Raw genomic sequence first — 16,755 nt, 5'->3', positions numbered from 1 at the left:
TATTGGTTGGATCCCGCGGTATTTGTTGCCTTAGCATCGCTCGTGATTGACGAGCTGAGGCAAGTTACTGCTACTGTTTTCATTTGTGGTACCTTCAGATGATGGTTATCTGATAGTTCGTTGGAAAACAAGTTGTCTCCACGGGTAAGTGGCATTTACTGTTTACACTTGATTTCAATTACGTCCACAGTGTTATACAAACTCTCAAAGTCAGCTCAAAGTCGATACGGTATAACAATAATGTTACGTTATGATATTTTGATAGTGTCCAAAGCGGAGTTCGATCAGCTGTCATACACGTGATGGTCGCGTTGATCATCGGCAGTCGTTTCGGTTGAATTCCTTTAAACAATTTTGCTCCATCGGAAGATTATTCGGATTATAGATGAAATGACTTGCTGTTAAAGATTAACAGATTATTTGTAAACGGATTATGTGGTGTATTGCAATATGTCAAATATAAGATTTCTGTCGTCAATGTTAACTTTAATTTTTTTTTTCGTTTTCTTCTCAATCTTTTAAGATATTTTAGCGAAGATATTTTTGTTGATCAATATTTTCTTTTTTTTCTTTCTTTTTGTTTTGTTTTGAACTTGTGATTTTTCTAAATAACTTAAAAATGTCATGGTTTTTATTTTATTTTCTATTAATTTAATTGTTACAAAACTAGAAAGTTAATCAAATATGTGGTCATGGTAAGATATTTTAAGGTCAAAATGTGTTGGGGATTTTTTCCCCCTTATATTTGTTGGTATGATAATTATATATAATCGGGGGAATCCCCAAATTATGGTAATTTAATGATTGATGTGATGAAGCGGCCCTGATGAAGCATACCCATGATATTAAACTGCACGGTTATTCCGGTTAAAAGATGCATATGTTGCATACGGATATATATCCTAAACATGACTTGTCATATAGTTGAATAATCTGATGAAAATACAGCTATTGCTAAAAAAAGAAAAGAAACATACCAGGTAATTTAGTAAAAAATATGGCGTTCTTTAAAAAACGGAGAGACTAAAAACGTGAAAATAACTATAATTTCTGTTTCCTTTATTAAGGCAAAATTCCAACTGTATATCTTTAATTACTGTTTTATGATCACTGTTGTCAAAATAAGCACACACAAATAAACATAGACTATATATATGATATAAGAAAAACAAATCTGTTCTTGCGAAGTCTATATATACCTACATGTATGGCTTTTGAATTTTTTCTATTTGTTTAAACAATATTCACATATATATTCATGTTTCATAGGGTATACTGACAAAAGAACAAGTTTTTTTTATTATGTGAACATATTGCTATTAAAGTTTGTTTGACTCGATCTTGACCAAGACAATATGGCATCATGACTTTTTTTATTATCAATAATGTTGTCATGACAAAGAGAGTTTTTGACCTGTTTACTAGTCTGATCAACCTATGCATGGTCATAAATAGCCAGGTCAGACATTCCTTTAAGGTCAAACAGATCTGTTTCCAATTGGCTTCTGGATTAGATACATAAATTAAGGTGTTGACACACTTTATCAAGAGTGCCTGGATTAGCTTGAATGTATTATCAAACTGTCACTTTTCCTGCTGTAACAGGCTTTTAGTATAGATTGATCAAGGCTGCACTGTATTTGGAATCGCAGATTTAAAAAGACGGATGACCAGGCTGTAGATTTATGGTAAATCAAACCTGAATAGCTCTGTTATATGTCTGTTATCAGTGATTTACATTAGGCCTGTGGAAAAGATTACAAGGTTCAGGCCATGGTTTGTGTATAAAGTTTTGAGATTTAAAACTGAACGACCCATTTGTACTCTGTCCAAAAAGTTCGTTGTTAAAATCTTTATTATTATATTTGTTTTGACTCAAGGATTTGTATTGAAGATCCTTGACATTTTCAGGGTTAAAAGATAAATCTTTGACAGAAAATGCTTTATGTCCTAGTGACTTGCATAAATGTTCATGGCATTGCCAAGCAAAGCTTAAAACATTAAATATATATTATATCATCATGATATCTAGGAACTTAGAGGTTCAAGTTTCAATGGCCTAAAGAAGGAAGTGTAATCATGACAAACTCAAATTGCAGAAATAACAGGGGTATATACATGTATGATATTGATTTTCATAATACCACTGTAGCACATATTGACAATTACCTTCAGGAAGACGTTTTTATTAATCCAAATAATGTAACTATTCATATTCATAAGGTCACAAATTAAAGTTATTGGAGCAATGTATGTTTTAGTGTTAAATTTTCTTACCTTTTGTTTTAAACTGAGATTAAAACAAAAGTGTTTGATAATGTCATGTAGATAAAAATCACAATTAGCACAACATAAAAACTTGCATTTTTTAAAAAAATAGTATGCTTTGAAACATTAATATAATATTTCCCTTAATGTCATCATTGCCAGTTCATGCAGTCATAAGTTAAAAATTGTGTAAATCCAGTGTAGCTGCAGAAATATTTTTTTTTTGTAATCATTTTTTATTTCCATTCATTTCATATCATGGCAAATGTATGCATGTATAGTATGCACCAACTGCAAGTGTACATGTATATGGTTTTTTTTTATGGAAGATTCATTTTTTATCCTTTCAAGAAAAATAAAAGCATTTGGTTGATAAGACCACCGTGGTATATTATATTTCATTATAATTGGCTTTCATAGAGGCTGAACTGGTAGGAAATCTGCATTATTTGTGTTAAATTTTCATGTTTCAATTAAAATGTGCAGCTGCAGTCTTTACAAGTCTTGTTAAACATTGACAGACAAGGAGCACTTGTACAAATCTCACTTTATTGACTAAACTCTCAATTCTGGGATCCCTTCGATTTTTGAATTGATAAAGATGGACATTCAATGTCAAGAGAGGAGTTCCAGTCAAATTGACCAGTTTTCCATTACTGGGCTTCAGTAGGTCTTTGAAAGGGATACCAGTATACTAAATAGCTGTGGAACACTTGACGGTTTTTCTGTCTGTTTGAAGTAGCGCTGGATGGCTGCGATCAGATGATCAAGCTATCAAGTGGCTCCGAACATGACTACACTGCTATTGAATCCGACATTGTGGAGTTGCCAATGATACATTACACAGAAAACTTATTTGCAGTCAACATTTTGAATAGACATTTGTCACATTATGAATGTTGTGAGCAGGAGAGTTTAAAGTCTCCATAGCTACCTACAACATATAGATGTCTGCCATTGATTTTCGTCTCTATATAAATGGCCCTAATGAAATTTGTCGCATGGAGTGTTTTTGTGTAAGACCGAGATTGGAACCATTATTGAATATAGATCAGAAAGGATAGATATGGTAAGTCAGATTTATTTCTTTTCGGCATATGGGCATATTTTACGGTAAATGCCTTTCATATTCATGTTAATTCTTTTTTTTTCAAATATCAAAAGTTGTTTCTTAAATCTGATTTGTGATGAAGAAATTTTTATCTTTTTTCCTATTTTATGAAAAGTAAAAAACATCTTGATCCATTTTTCTGATGATATATTTTAAATACATTTAATGAAAAGCAGTAAATGGAACACACATGTTTACATGATGTCTTGAAATGATAAATAGTGTATAAGCTTATATTGATAGATAATAATGAATTATGGGAGATAAAGAAAAACTGCATGTCTTAATGGTACTATAATCACAAATGTAATACAGTATGTAATAAAATGATTCTGGTCATTGGTTGGGAAATGTGGCAAAGCCATATATATATGTCCATGTTTTGTTGAGGCAATTCATTTGAAAATATGACATGTTGTGATGTGTGTCATGGAAATTTTAATTTAAATGGCAATTTATATCCATCATAACACATCGCTTTTCGTCAATGTCATGATCACTAAAAAAACAAGTTACTTTTCTTTGAGCGAATTACTCAAATTTTTAGATTGATGCCACTTTTTATGTCTGCGTTATGTGTTGATTTGATTTATACTCTAGGACATTGTAAATACTTATGCTAACACTGAAAGTTTAATTCATGTATTGAATTTACCATTAAACAACATAAACACATTTTTTTGATTTCATATCAAATGATCTTTTGATATATATTTTTTGGTGTATAATTATTCAAATGATTACATCAACGCAGGGAGGCTAAATGTCCTTGCTTAAAAGGAGGATGCTAAATGTCCTTACTAAAAAGGGGGATGCTAAATGTCCTAACTAAAATTTGGGGGATGCTAAATGTCCTAGCTAAAATTTGGGGGATGCTAAATGTCCTTACTAAAAAGGGGGAATTTTGAATGTCCTAACTAAAATTTGGGGGATGCCTTATTAAATGTCTTCACTAAAAAAGTGATGCTATATAGAATTCATTGAGTAAATACGTATACGTTTCATTGATTTCCATTTAATTTAAGAGTAGTCAAGAGATTCCTAATAAACGAGGCAAAGCAATGCAAATACTTGGTTAAAAATGGAATATTTACTCGGTAAGCTAGCAGTTAGAATATTTGGTTCGAATATTTACTCAGTACACTAGCAGTTAGAATATCTGGTCCAACAAATTTCAGGCTTCCATTGAAATATTAAGTGCCTGAACTGAAGATAAGTATTTAAACTAGCCTACTAGATGTTTACTACACATATAAGTTAAACACCATTGAATTGAAGGGCTTCACAGACTGATACGTTAAAATGGAGGACAGGCACTTACTAGATACCGAGTGAATCGATACCACAGAATTCAGGTACATTTTGTAATTCAGACCGTAATATGTAAAGGACATTACAAGTTTTTAATCTTTTAATAATTCATGTAAAATTGACATAATTTCTATTCTGTATACAAGTATATACAAAATTAATCCTTTAACAAGGGAAAAAAGAAAAAAAAGATATATGTCAAATCATCTGTCCATTTAAAGACTTGTGTAAATTAAAGTTGTGCAATTGGGACCAACTAGTATTTTATAGTTTGGAGATCTATGTATTTGACTTGAATTGGGCCACTTTCACGAGCATTCCTTATAAATGAAGGAAATGTCAATCAACTTACGAAAGCATATAATTGTAATATGACAAAAATGTTACTTTTTAAGAAAACTTACCTTTGACTGTATTTTTTGTTTGGTTAAATAAACTGTGATTGAATAGGTTTCATGATCAATTCCTTATATTCACTCTAGAAATCATAAGAAATCACATCTGAGTTGAATGTTTTTTTAAAAAAAGTGTTTTAATTTGCTCTAGAAATTATGTCAAAGTTGAAGTGTCTTATGATCGATTCACTCTAGAAATATTGCCAGAGTTGATCAGGTGTCTTTATTCACTCTAGAAATCATGTCGGAGTTGAGGTGTCTTTATTCACTCTAGAAATCATGTCAGATTTGAAGTCTCTCATTCGCTCTAGAAATCACGTCAGAGTTGGGGCATCGTAAATCAATCTAGAAATCACGTCGGAGTTGGGGCGTCGTAAATCAATCTAGAAATCATGTCGGAGTTAAGGTGTCTTTTATTCGCTCTAGAAATCATTTCGGAGTTGAGGTGTCTTTTATTCACTCTAGAAATCATGTCTGAGTTGAGGTGTCTTTTATTCACTCTAGAAATCATGTCGGAGTTGAGGTGTCTTTTATTCACTCTAGAAATCACGTCAGAGTTGGGGCGTCGTAAATCAATCTAGAAATCATGTCGGAGCTAAGGTGTCTTTTATTCACTCTAGAAATCATGTCAGAGTTGAGGTGTCTTTTATTCACTCTAGAAATCATGTCGGAGTTGAGATGTCTTTTATTCACTCTAGAAATCATGTCGGAGTTGAGGTGTCTTTTATTCACTCTAGAAATCATGTCAGAGTTGAGATGTCTTTTATTCACTCTAGAAATCGTGTCAGAGTTGAGATGTCTTTTATTCACTCTAGAAATCATGTCGGAGTTGAGATGTCTTTTATTCACTCTAGAAATCATGTCGGAGTCGAGATGTCTTTTATTCACTCTAGAAATCATGTCAGGAGTTGAGGTGTCTTTTATTCACTCTAGAAATCATGTTAGAGTTGAGGTGTCTTTTATTCACTCTAGAAATCATGTCGGAGTTGAGGTGTCTTTTATTCACTCTAGAAATCATGTCGGAGTTGAGGTGTCTTTTATTCACTCTAGAAATCATGTCGGAGTTGAAGTGTCTTATAGCCATGCCATGTTCACATCATCATGGTCAGTGAAGTGTTTTATACAGTGGCTATATACTAATATCTGGAAAATGGCAGAGATTCTGAAAATTTGTCTCGCTGTTGTATAGATATATAATGTAACATTAGTCTTTCTTCATTTTCATGTGATAATCGATTATTGACCAATTCAAAAGGTTTGGTATGGTATTTGATCTAACTATTGGACCTACTCGAGCTCCCAGAACTATAAGTTGTACCCAAAGCAATCACGGCTGATAGACAAGAAAGAGTAGACAGACTTTGTAAGAATGCCAAGGCCTTGTTGCCGAAGGGAATGGTCAGTCACTTTGACAGGTCCTTCTTTGGGTAGCAGCTGTCTAGCCTGAATATATTGATCTCTGTGTAAATGGCTAATTTATACTGTTATCTTTATACAATTACATGCTAAAGACCACTATTTCAGTCAATCAATACAGTAGTAGTGTGGATCCCACCCAGGCAATATATGTTTGTTGTTGTGTACTCCTTTTACTTGTAAATTGTAAAATGTCTGGAACTTTCCTCATGGAGATCTCGGATTTCCACTTCATGGCTTGCTTGTATACCATACAGACACTTCTCTGGTTTTATTAGCTAAAGGCTTCAGTCTGAAACTGCATGTTTTTAAAACCATTTACCAATATCTGCTTGAAAGTCAACAAGCTAGAAAGAATATCTGTATTATACACCTGTAGTGATTTTCAAGACTGAGATTTGAGTCTTGGACTTTTGCATTTCTTGTAGGGCTTTTTGACATTATTTCCAGAAACATATATATCTAGTCTTAGATAGAATATATATATACATAAAAAAGAAATAGGAGTTATGTGACAACTGAAATTCTGTATTATAATCGTTATACGTTTTCAAGCCACAAGCGATTACAATATGGAATTTCAGTTGTTATGTTAATATTTTTTTTTATGTTTATACACGCGATACACAAAGTGTTTCTCTTAGTTGAACTATTTGTATATATATATGTCATCGTCATTGTTATCATTATGCCCACTGAACCAGCAGGATTTTTTATGATGAAAATATGCGTGGATTGAAGTTTTGTTGAATCATTATATATATTAGTGGTGCAGGATATTTAAGGAAACTTATTTTAAACTTTCTGTGATTGTTTACCAGTTTTCCGCCAGTATGAGCGAATGGAAAATGTGATGTTAACGTTTTAGGATATATATTCAAGGAAACCAATTTGGCTGGTTGTACAGTAATTGTTGTTTACAATGAACAGAATTCCTAGAACTGTTGTTCATAAGAGTAAAAGCCAACCACATATATATGGTGTAATTATCCTGGAATGTTTTGGTTAAATCTATAACTAAAAGTCCTGAAAACAAATATCTTTAAGAAAACACCCTATTTGCATGCAAAGAATTTCTCCCTTGAACTGTATTAAAGATGAGAATTACATTGTAGCTTCACAATTTCCATTCAAATTTTTCATTGCTGTAAAGAAATGTGATGAATTACAATTTCCTGAATCCTCTTGGGAAATTGAAAACATAGAATAGTTCTCCATATTTGTTCAGGAAAATGCAATGCCTGCAATATTTTTTTCTGTCGCTGTCTAAGCAAGACGAAAATTAGGCCTGAGTATTCAACTAACTTCACCTGGGTATTCGTGTCTGTATGTTATAGCGTGTTATAGGATGGGTAATAGTTGTGCGTATCCAAATGGCCGAGTTCTTCAGATGAATAATTAATTCATACTATTCTCTGCTGCCAGATTTATTTTGATCTAACTACAGACGTATGTTCTGTATTTAGCCCTGATTATACTGGCCAAGGTAAGAATCAATCAGGTAACACAGGTGTGGTCAGGTGTCTTACCTATCTACTTTGATTTATTAGGTATCAATAAGTGTAGATCTATCTTGATACACAGGTAGTTTAGGCTTAATTAAAAAGACATTTATCTTTAATAGAAATTAAATGTACATGAATATAACCGGTATGTGCCAAAAAGGAAAATTGCTAGTCACAGGTGAAATTCCTGTAGTGTGAAATATATGTTATTTTCAAATTATCTACAAATAAAAGATATTCTCAATAAACTAAGAACCATCTTTTTAATCTTTGGTCTGCATTTCTGTCCCTCATTGTAGCTGTGTGTGCTAGCTTGTATTGCTTCCTAAATAACCAGTTGCATTTTAAGGCATGGGCAATTTGTAGTAGCTGGTGGCTACCTCGCTTAACAATGTATGGGCGGCCTAGCACATTGAGCTGTAGGGATTAAGTATCTTCTGAAAGACACATCCCTGACAATACAGGAGTGACAATTATATCTGATCTCATGATCAGCTTCCGAAGAAACATTAAGTTCCCTGAATATAGAAATTAATTAAACCGTGCAAACATCTTGGATCTTCTTTTGAGGTAGTCTAATCCTTCTACTGACTCAGCTTTTGCAGTCCCCTGTACAAGTTGTGCAAACGAGACACAGATACATGTACATCTACCACAACAACCCAGGATATATAGTCATTGATCTCTGTTCCTGAGAAACAAATGGACACAAACTTGTAGGGATTAAACCCATATACAGCTTTGCTGATTGAGTTATTAGATTGCAGTCCTATATACTAGCTGAACAGACCCTCATGTTGACATGTATTTGCCTAAGCTGTGACACAACCACAACAACACATGAACACCAGTCATTTTGGATCTTTACCTGAGGTTCATTAGTCTTGGCCTCTACAGACTGAGCTATTGAAGGCCCCTATAATGGTTGTTAGTCTTGTCCTCTACTGACTGAGCTATTGAAGGCCCCTATAATGGTTGTTAGTCTTGGCCTCTACTGACTGAGCTATTGAAGGCCCCTATAATGGTTGTTAGTCTTGGCCTCTACTGACTGAGCTATTGAAGGCCCCTATAATGGTTGTTAGTCTTGTCCTCTACTGACTGAGCTATTGAAGGCCCCTATAATGGTTGTTAGTCTTGTCCTCTACTGACTGAGCTATTGAAGGCCCCTATAATGGTTGTTAGTCTTGTCCTCTACTGACTGAGCTATTGAAGGCCCTTATAATGGTTGTTAGTCTTGTCCTCTACTGACTGAGCTATTGAAGGCCCCTATAATGGTTGCTAAGATGAGATTCTAGCATGTCAACATCTTTTTTTGTCTTGCAATCAAGGACATGCACAACCATAGCACAGGACAGTATGTTCCAGAAATGCAAACAGACCAAAGTAACAATTGAACCACACACCTCACAATGCCATCAGAGGTCGATATTGAGCTTGAGAGGAATGAGGTAGTTTGCAGCCATCTATACTTGCTGTATGTCTACATCTATTTGGCACAAGAACACAACCTCAACTACATGCTCACAGGACAGACCTGAGAAGCACTTAAGATCCATTACATGTAGTCTTCTAATTAGTTACTGTACGATGTAGTATTAATATTGTAGGCCCCAAATTTCCTTCTCTGACCTCTACTGACTGATCAGCTAGTATTGTAGGCCTCTTATGGCCTTCTCTGACCTCTACTGACTGATCAGCAAGTATTGTAGGCCTCTTATGGCCTTCTCTGACCTCTACTGACTGATCAGCTAGTATTGTAGGCCCCTAATTTCCTTCTCTGACCTCTACTGACTGATCAGCTAGTATTGTAGGCCTCTTATGACCTTCTCTGACCTCTACTGACTGATCAGCTAGTATTGTATGCCTCTTATGGCCTTCTCTGACCTCTACTGACTGATCAGCTAGTATTGTAGGCCTCTTATGGCCTTCTCTGACCTCTACTGACTGATCAGCTAGTATTGTAGGCCTCTTATGGCCTTCTCTGACCTCTACTGACCGATCAGCTAGTATTGTAGGCCTCTTATGGCCTTCTCTGACCTCTACTGACTGACCAGCTAGTATTGTAGGCCTCTTATGGCCTTCTCTGACCTCTACTGACTGATCAGCTAGTATTGTATGCCTCTTATGGCCTTCTCTGACCTCTACTGACTGATCAGCTACTATTGTAGGCCTCTTATGGCCTTCTCTGACCTCTACTGACTGATCAGCTAGTATTGTAGGCCCCTAATTTCCTTCTCTGACCTCTACTGACTGATCAGCTAGTATTGTAGGCCTCTTATGGCCTTCTCTGACCTCTACTGACTGGTCAGCTAGTATTGTAGGCCCCTAATTTCCTTCTCTGACCTCTACTGACTGATCAGCTAGTATTGTAGGCCCCTAATTTCCTTCTCTGACCTCTACTGACTGATCAGCTAGTATTGTAGGCCACTTATGGCCTTCTCTGACCTCTACTGACTGACCAGCTAGTATTGTAGGCCTCTTATGGCCTTCTCTGACCTCTACTGACTGACCAGCTAGTATTGTAGGCCTCTTATGGCCTTCTCTGACCTCTACTGACTGATCAGCTAGTATTGTAGGCCTCTTATGGCCTTCTCTGACCTCTACTGACTGACCAGCTACTATTGTAGGCCTCTTATGGCCTTCTCTGACCTCTACTGACTGATCAGCTACTATTGTAGGCCTCTTATGGCCTTCTCTGACCTCTACTGACTGATCAGCTAGTATTGTAGGCCTCTTATGGCCTTCTCTGACCTCTACTGACTGACCAGCTACTATTGTAGGCCTCTTATGGCCTTCTCTGACCTCTACTGACTGATCAGCTAGTATTGTAGGCCTCTTATGGCCTTCTCTGACCTCTACTGACTGACCAGCTAGTATTGTAGGCCTCTTATGGCCTTCTCTGACCTCTACTGACTGGTCAGCTAGTATTGTAGGCCTCTTATGACCTTCTCTGACCTCTACTGACTGATCAGCTAGTATTGTAGGCCCCTAATTTCCTTCTCTGACCTCTACTGACTGACCAGCTACTATTGTAGGCCTCTTATGGCCTTCTCTGACCTCTACTGACTGATCAGCTAGTATTGTAGGCCACTTATGGCATTCTCTGACCTCTACCGACTGATCAGCTAGTATTGTAGGCCACTTATGGCCTTCTCTGACCTCTACTGACTGACCAGCTAGTATTGTAGGCCTCTTATGGCCTTCTCTGACCTCTACTGACTGATCAGCTAGTATTGTAGGCCCCTAATTTCCTTCTCTGACCTCTACTGACTGACCAGCTAGTATTGTAGGCCACTTATGGCCTTCTCTGACCTCTACTGACTGACCAGCTAGTATTGTAGGCCTCTTATGGCCTTCTCTGACCTCTACTGACTGATCAGCTAGTATTGTAGGCCTCTTATGGCCTTCTCTGACCTCTACTGACTGACCAGCTAGTATTGTAGGCCTCTTATGGCCTTCTATGACCTCTACTGACTGACCAGCTAGTATTGTAGGCCTCTTATGGCCTTCTCTGACCTCTACTGACTGGTCAGCTAGTATTGTAGGCCCCTAATTTCCTTCTCTGACCTCTACTGACTGATCAGCTAGTATTGTAGGCCCCTAATTTCCTTCTCTGACCTCTACCGACTGATCAGCTAGTATTGTAGGCCTCTTATGACCTTCTCTGACCTCTACTGACTGATCAGCTAGTATTGTAGGCCCCTAATTTCCTTCTCTGACCTCTACTGACCGATCAGCTAGTATTGTAGGCCTCTTATGGCCTTCTCTGACCTCTACTGACTGATCAGCTAGTATTGTAGGCCTCTTATGGCCTTCTCTGACCTCTACCGACTGATCAGCTAGTATTGTAGGCCACTTATGGCCTTTTCTGACCTCTACTGACTGACCAGCTAGTATTGTAGGCCTCTTATGGCCTTCTCTGACCTCTACTGACTGATCAGCTAGTATTGTAGGCCCCTAATTTCCTTCTCTGACCTCTACTGACTGACCAGCTAGTATTGTAGGCCACTTATGGCCTTCTCTGACCTCTACTGACTGACCAGCTAGTATTGTAGGCCTCTTATGGCCTTCTCTGACCTCTACTGACTGATCAGCTAGTATTGTAGGCCTCTTATGGCCTTCTCTGACCTCTACTGACTGACCAGCTAGTATTGTAGGCCTCTTATGGCCTTCTCTGACCTCTACTGACTGACCAGCTAGTATTGTAGGCCTCTTATGGCCTTCTCTGACCTCTACTGACTGGTCAGCTAGTATTGTAGGCCCCTAATTTCCTTCTCTGACCTCTACTGACTGATCAGCTAGTATTGTAGGCCCCTAATTTCCTTCTCTGACCTCTACCGACTGATCAGCTAGTATTGTAGGCCTCTTATGACCTTCTCTGACCTCTACTGACTGATCAGCTAGTATTGTAGGCCCCTAATTTCCTTCTCTGACCTCTACTGACCGATCAGCTAGTATTGTAGGCCTCTTATGGCCTTCTCTGACCTCTACTGACTGATCAGCTAGTATTGTAGGCCACTTATGGCCTTCTCTGACCTCTACCGACTGATCAGCTAGTATTGTAGGCCACTTATGGCCTTGTCTGACCTCTACTGACTGACCAGCTAGTATTGTAGGCCTCTTATGGCCTTCTCTGACCTCTACTGACTGATCAGCTAGTATTGTAGGCCCCTAATTTCCTTCTCTGACCTCTACTGACTGACCAGCTAGTATTGTAGGCCACTTATGGCCTTCTCTGACCTCTACTGACTGACCAGCTAGTATTGTAGGCCTCTTATGGCCTTCTCTGACCTCTACTGACTGATCAGCTAGTATTGTAGGCCTCTTATGGCCTTCTCTGACCTCTACTGACTGACCAGCTAGTATTGTAGGCCTCTTATGGCCTTCTCTGACCTCTACTGACTGATCAGCTAGTATTGTAGGCCTCTTATGGCCTTCTCTGACCTCTACTGACTGATCAGCTAGTATTGTAGGCCTCTTATGGCCTTCTCTGACCTCTACTGACTGACCAGCTACTATTGTAGGCCTCTTATGGCCTTCTCTGACCTCTACTGGCTGACCAGCTAGTATTGTAGGCCTTATAACGGCCTTATAATTCTCCGACCTCTACTAACATTGTATAAGCCCCTAATTTTCTTCTCTGATCTCTATACTGCTGACTGATCATCTTGTGTTGTATAGGCCCCTAATTTCCTTCTCTGACCTTTACTGACTGATCAGCTAGTATAATTGTAGGCCCCTAATTTTACTGTTGTACAGACTCTCGTCTCTCTCACATCTCTGATCTATAGTAGTTGTACTGGCAGACATTTAGTGGTGTGATTGCACTAGCTAATTAAGAGATATTGTTTACCCTGGATGTATGTATGCATTGTTAACAAACATTGGCCAGACAAGTGATATTTATTACATGTGCCAAACACAACCTGTTTATGTGTGTTGAAGGTGGGCATGACCAGCCTCTAGCCAGTACCCTGTATACATGTACTATTCTGATGCATAATTGTCAGGAGCGAAACTTGTGGGGGTCCCTTCGGACAAGATTAAGAGATTTTTAGCTATTTTACCCACATGAATTTGTTGAATATCTCATAGAAATTTTCTGAATTTGCTAAATCACATAGGAAAGCCCAATCCACTTTCTCCATAACTCCGCAATTCTCACATAACATCAATTATAATGACCCCAAATTTTTCCTGTCAGAGGACACAACATTCTTTCCGGTCTGTTTTTGTGGTTTATTTTGGTTTGGTTTATTTTGTTTAACGTCCTATAATTAACAGTCAGGGTCATTTAAGGACATACCAGGTTTTGGAGGTGGAGGAAAGCTGGAGTACCCATACAAACAACACCGGCCTACGGTCAGTACAAGCTTAGGCAACTGCCCCTTGTGAGTTTTGGACTCGCGACTCGGAGGTGGAGGGCTAGTGTTAAAGTGTGACAGGACACCTTAACCACTCGGCCAGCATGGCCCCAATCTCTGTTTTTGTAGTATTACCAACACTACCTATTGAATTTGTGACAAATTACCCCATGCCCGGTCATAAGCCCACCCATGTCTATTGCAGTTTGTTCAGTAGAATGCTAGCAAATGCTATTTTTCATTTTCCTATGGTAACGTACCCCAAAGTAACCTTGAAGTCATGAGTTAATTTGGCCACTATTTGGCTTTTTACAGAATAAATATATGGTTACTAAGTACTTCATGCTCTTATATTTTACTCTTTCCAACCTGACATGATATGAGGGGTCATATATATGTCATATTAAGGGATCAAAATGCAAGTTTTTAAGGGATAGGAAAATCCCTACAGGTATTATTAAATATCCAACATATCCATCTGCTATGCCTGTTACTCTATACATGTGTACATTTATTTAAAAGAAATCCCCCATGTTGCTTCATTTTAATCTTGTCTACTGATTCTATAGATAAAGCACAATCGATGATCTTGACAATATTATCAGGGGAGAAAACAGTTCGAGCACCCCTGCAGACTCCAAATGTTTCTGTTGCTAACATTTAACAATGCACATGAACGTTATGCAAATTAAGTCAAAGGTGAAAGAACACCCGTGATATTTTGATGTGTAATTAAGAATGCTCCCAAGAAAACCTCTGGTTTAGGATGAAGGTTGAAATGGCAGTCATGAATATGTACATAATTATGTACACAGTACAGACATCCCTATAGTAATGTCAGTCATATGTACATGAACACCATACAGACACCCCCATAATAATGTCGGTCATCTGATGTACATGGACACCATACAGATACTGTAATTTGACCAGGGCTCTGGAACCACCTATATTTACATGTATCAAGTGCAATAATTTCATCAATATGAAATATTCAATAGGTAGCATTAATTGTCAGTGACTGGTAAGTGGATAATTACTACCTCATGGCAAGTGAGTCAGTGTTAAGGTACACCAATGTCTGTCAGGTACGCCAATGTCGGTCAGGTATGCCAATGTCTGTCAGGTACACCAATGTCTGTGTCAGGTACACCAATGTCTGTCAGGTACACCAATGTCTGTTAGGTACGCCAATGTCTGTCAGGTACGCCAATGTCTGTCGGGTACGCCAATGTCTGTCGGGTACGCCAATGTCTGTCAGGTACGCCAATGTCTGTCAGGTATGCCAATGTCTGTGTTATAGGTACACCAATGTCTGTGTTAGGTACGCCAATGTTTGTGTTAGGTACGCCAATGTCTGTGTTATAGGTACACCAATGTCTGTGTTATAGGTACACCAATGTCTGTCAGGTACGCCAATGTTTGTGTTAGGTACGCCAATGTCTGTCAGGTACGCCAAAGTCAGTGTCAGCTAGGAACGGCAATGTCTGTGTTAGGTACGCCAATGTCTGTGTTAGGTGCGCCAATGTTTGTCAGGTACGCCAAAGTCAGTGTCAGCTAGGAACACCAGTGTCTGTGTCGGGTATGCCAATGTCTCAGATATGCCAGTGTCTATCAGGTACGCCAATGTGGTACGCCAATGTCTGTGTCAGGTACGTCAATGTCTGTCAGGTATGTCAATGTCTGTGTCAGGTACACCAGTGTCTGTGTCAGGTACACCAGTGTCTGTGTCAGGTACACCAGTGTCTGTCAGGTACGTCAATGTCTGTCAGGTACGCCAATGTTTGTGTTAGGTACGCCAATGTCTGTCAGGTACGCCAAAGTCAGTGTCAGCTAGGAACGGCAATGTCTGTGTTAGGTACGCCAATGTCTGTGTTAGGTGCGCCAATGTTTGTCAGGTACGCCAAAGTCAGTGTCAGCTAGGAACACCAGTGTCTGTGTCGGGTATGCCAATGTCTCAGATATGCCAGTGTCTATCAGGTACGCCAATGTGGTACGCCAATGTCTGTGTCAGGTACGTCAATGTCTGTCAGGTATGTCAATGTCTGTGTCAGGTACACCAGTGTCTGTGTCAGGTACACCAGTGTCTGTGTCAGGTACACCAGTGTCTGTCAGGTACGTCAATGTCTGTCAGGTACACCAATGTCTGTGTCAGGTACACCAGTGTCTGTGTCAGGTACACCAGTGTCTGTGTCAGGTACGTCAATGTCTGTGTCAGGTACACCAATGTCTGTCAGGTACACCAATGTCTGTGTCAGGTACACCAATGTCTGTGTCAGGTACACCAATGTCTGTCAGGTACACCAATGTCTGTCAGGTACACCAATGTCTGTCAGGTACACCAGTGTCTGTGTCAGGTACACCAATGTCTGTGCCAGGTACACCAGTGTCTGTGTCAGGTACACCAGTGTCTGTGTCAGGTACACCAATGTCTGTGTCAGGTACGCCAATGTCTGTGTCAGGTACACCAATGTCTGTGTCAGGTACACCAATGTCTGTGTCAGGTACACCAATGTCTGTCAGGTACACCAATGTCTGTGTCAGGTACACCAATGTCTGTGTCAGGTACACCAGTGTCTGTGCCAGGTACACCAATGTCTGTGTCAGGTACACCAGTGTCTGTGTCAGGTACACCAATGTCTGTCAGGTACACCAGTGTCTATCAGGTATGTCAATGTCTGTCAGGTACACCAATGTCTGTGTCAGGTACACCAATGTCTGTGTCAGGTAAACCAGTGTCTGTGTCAGGTACACCAATGTCTGTGTCAGGTACACCAGTGTCTGTGTCAGGTACACCAGTGTCTGTGTCAGGTACACCAATGTCTGTGTCAGGTACACCAATGTCTGTCAGGTACACCAGTGTCTATCAGGTATGTCAATGTCTG

General features: G+C 38.7%; 1 protein-coding gene across 1 annotated transcript in view; it reads left to right on the top strand.

Annotated features, from left to right (window-relative positions):
• Positions 1 to 9: 9 nt before the first annotated feature.
• The window catches only part of LOC117343465 (tubulin polyglutamylase TTLL4-like), a 74,487-nt gene continuing 57,741 nt past the window's right edge, over positions 10 to 16,755 (top strand). The window contains exon 1 of the mRNA XM_033905823.1: positions 10 to 144. The gene's annotated coding sequence lies outside the window, so the exon portion shown is untranslated. The remainder of the gene's footprint in view (positions 145 to 16,755) is intronic.

The sequence above is a fragment of the Pecten maximus genome, chromosome 15, assembly GCF_902652985.1.
Source record: "Pecten maximus chromosome 15, xPecMax1.1, whole genome shotgun sequence".
NCBI classification, from domain to species: Eukaryota; Metazoa; Mollusca; class Bivalvia; order Pectinida; family Pectinidae; genus Pecten; species Pecten maximus.
The sequence above is the reverse complement of the archived record's forward strand: the minus strand, read 5'-3'. Positions and strand labels throughout refer to the sequence as shown.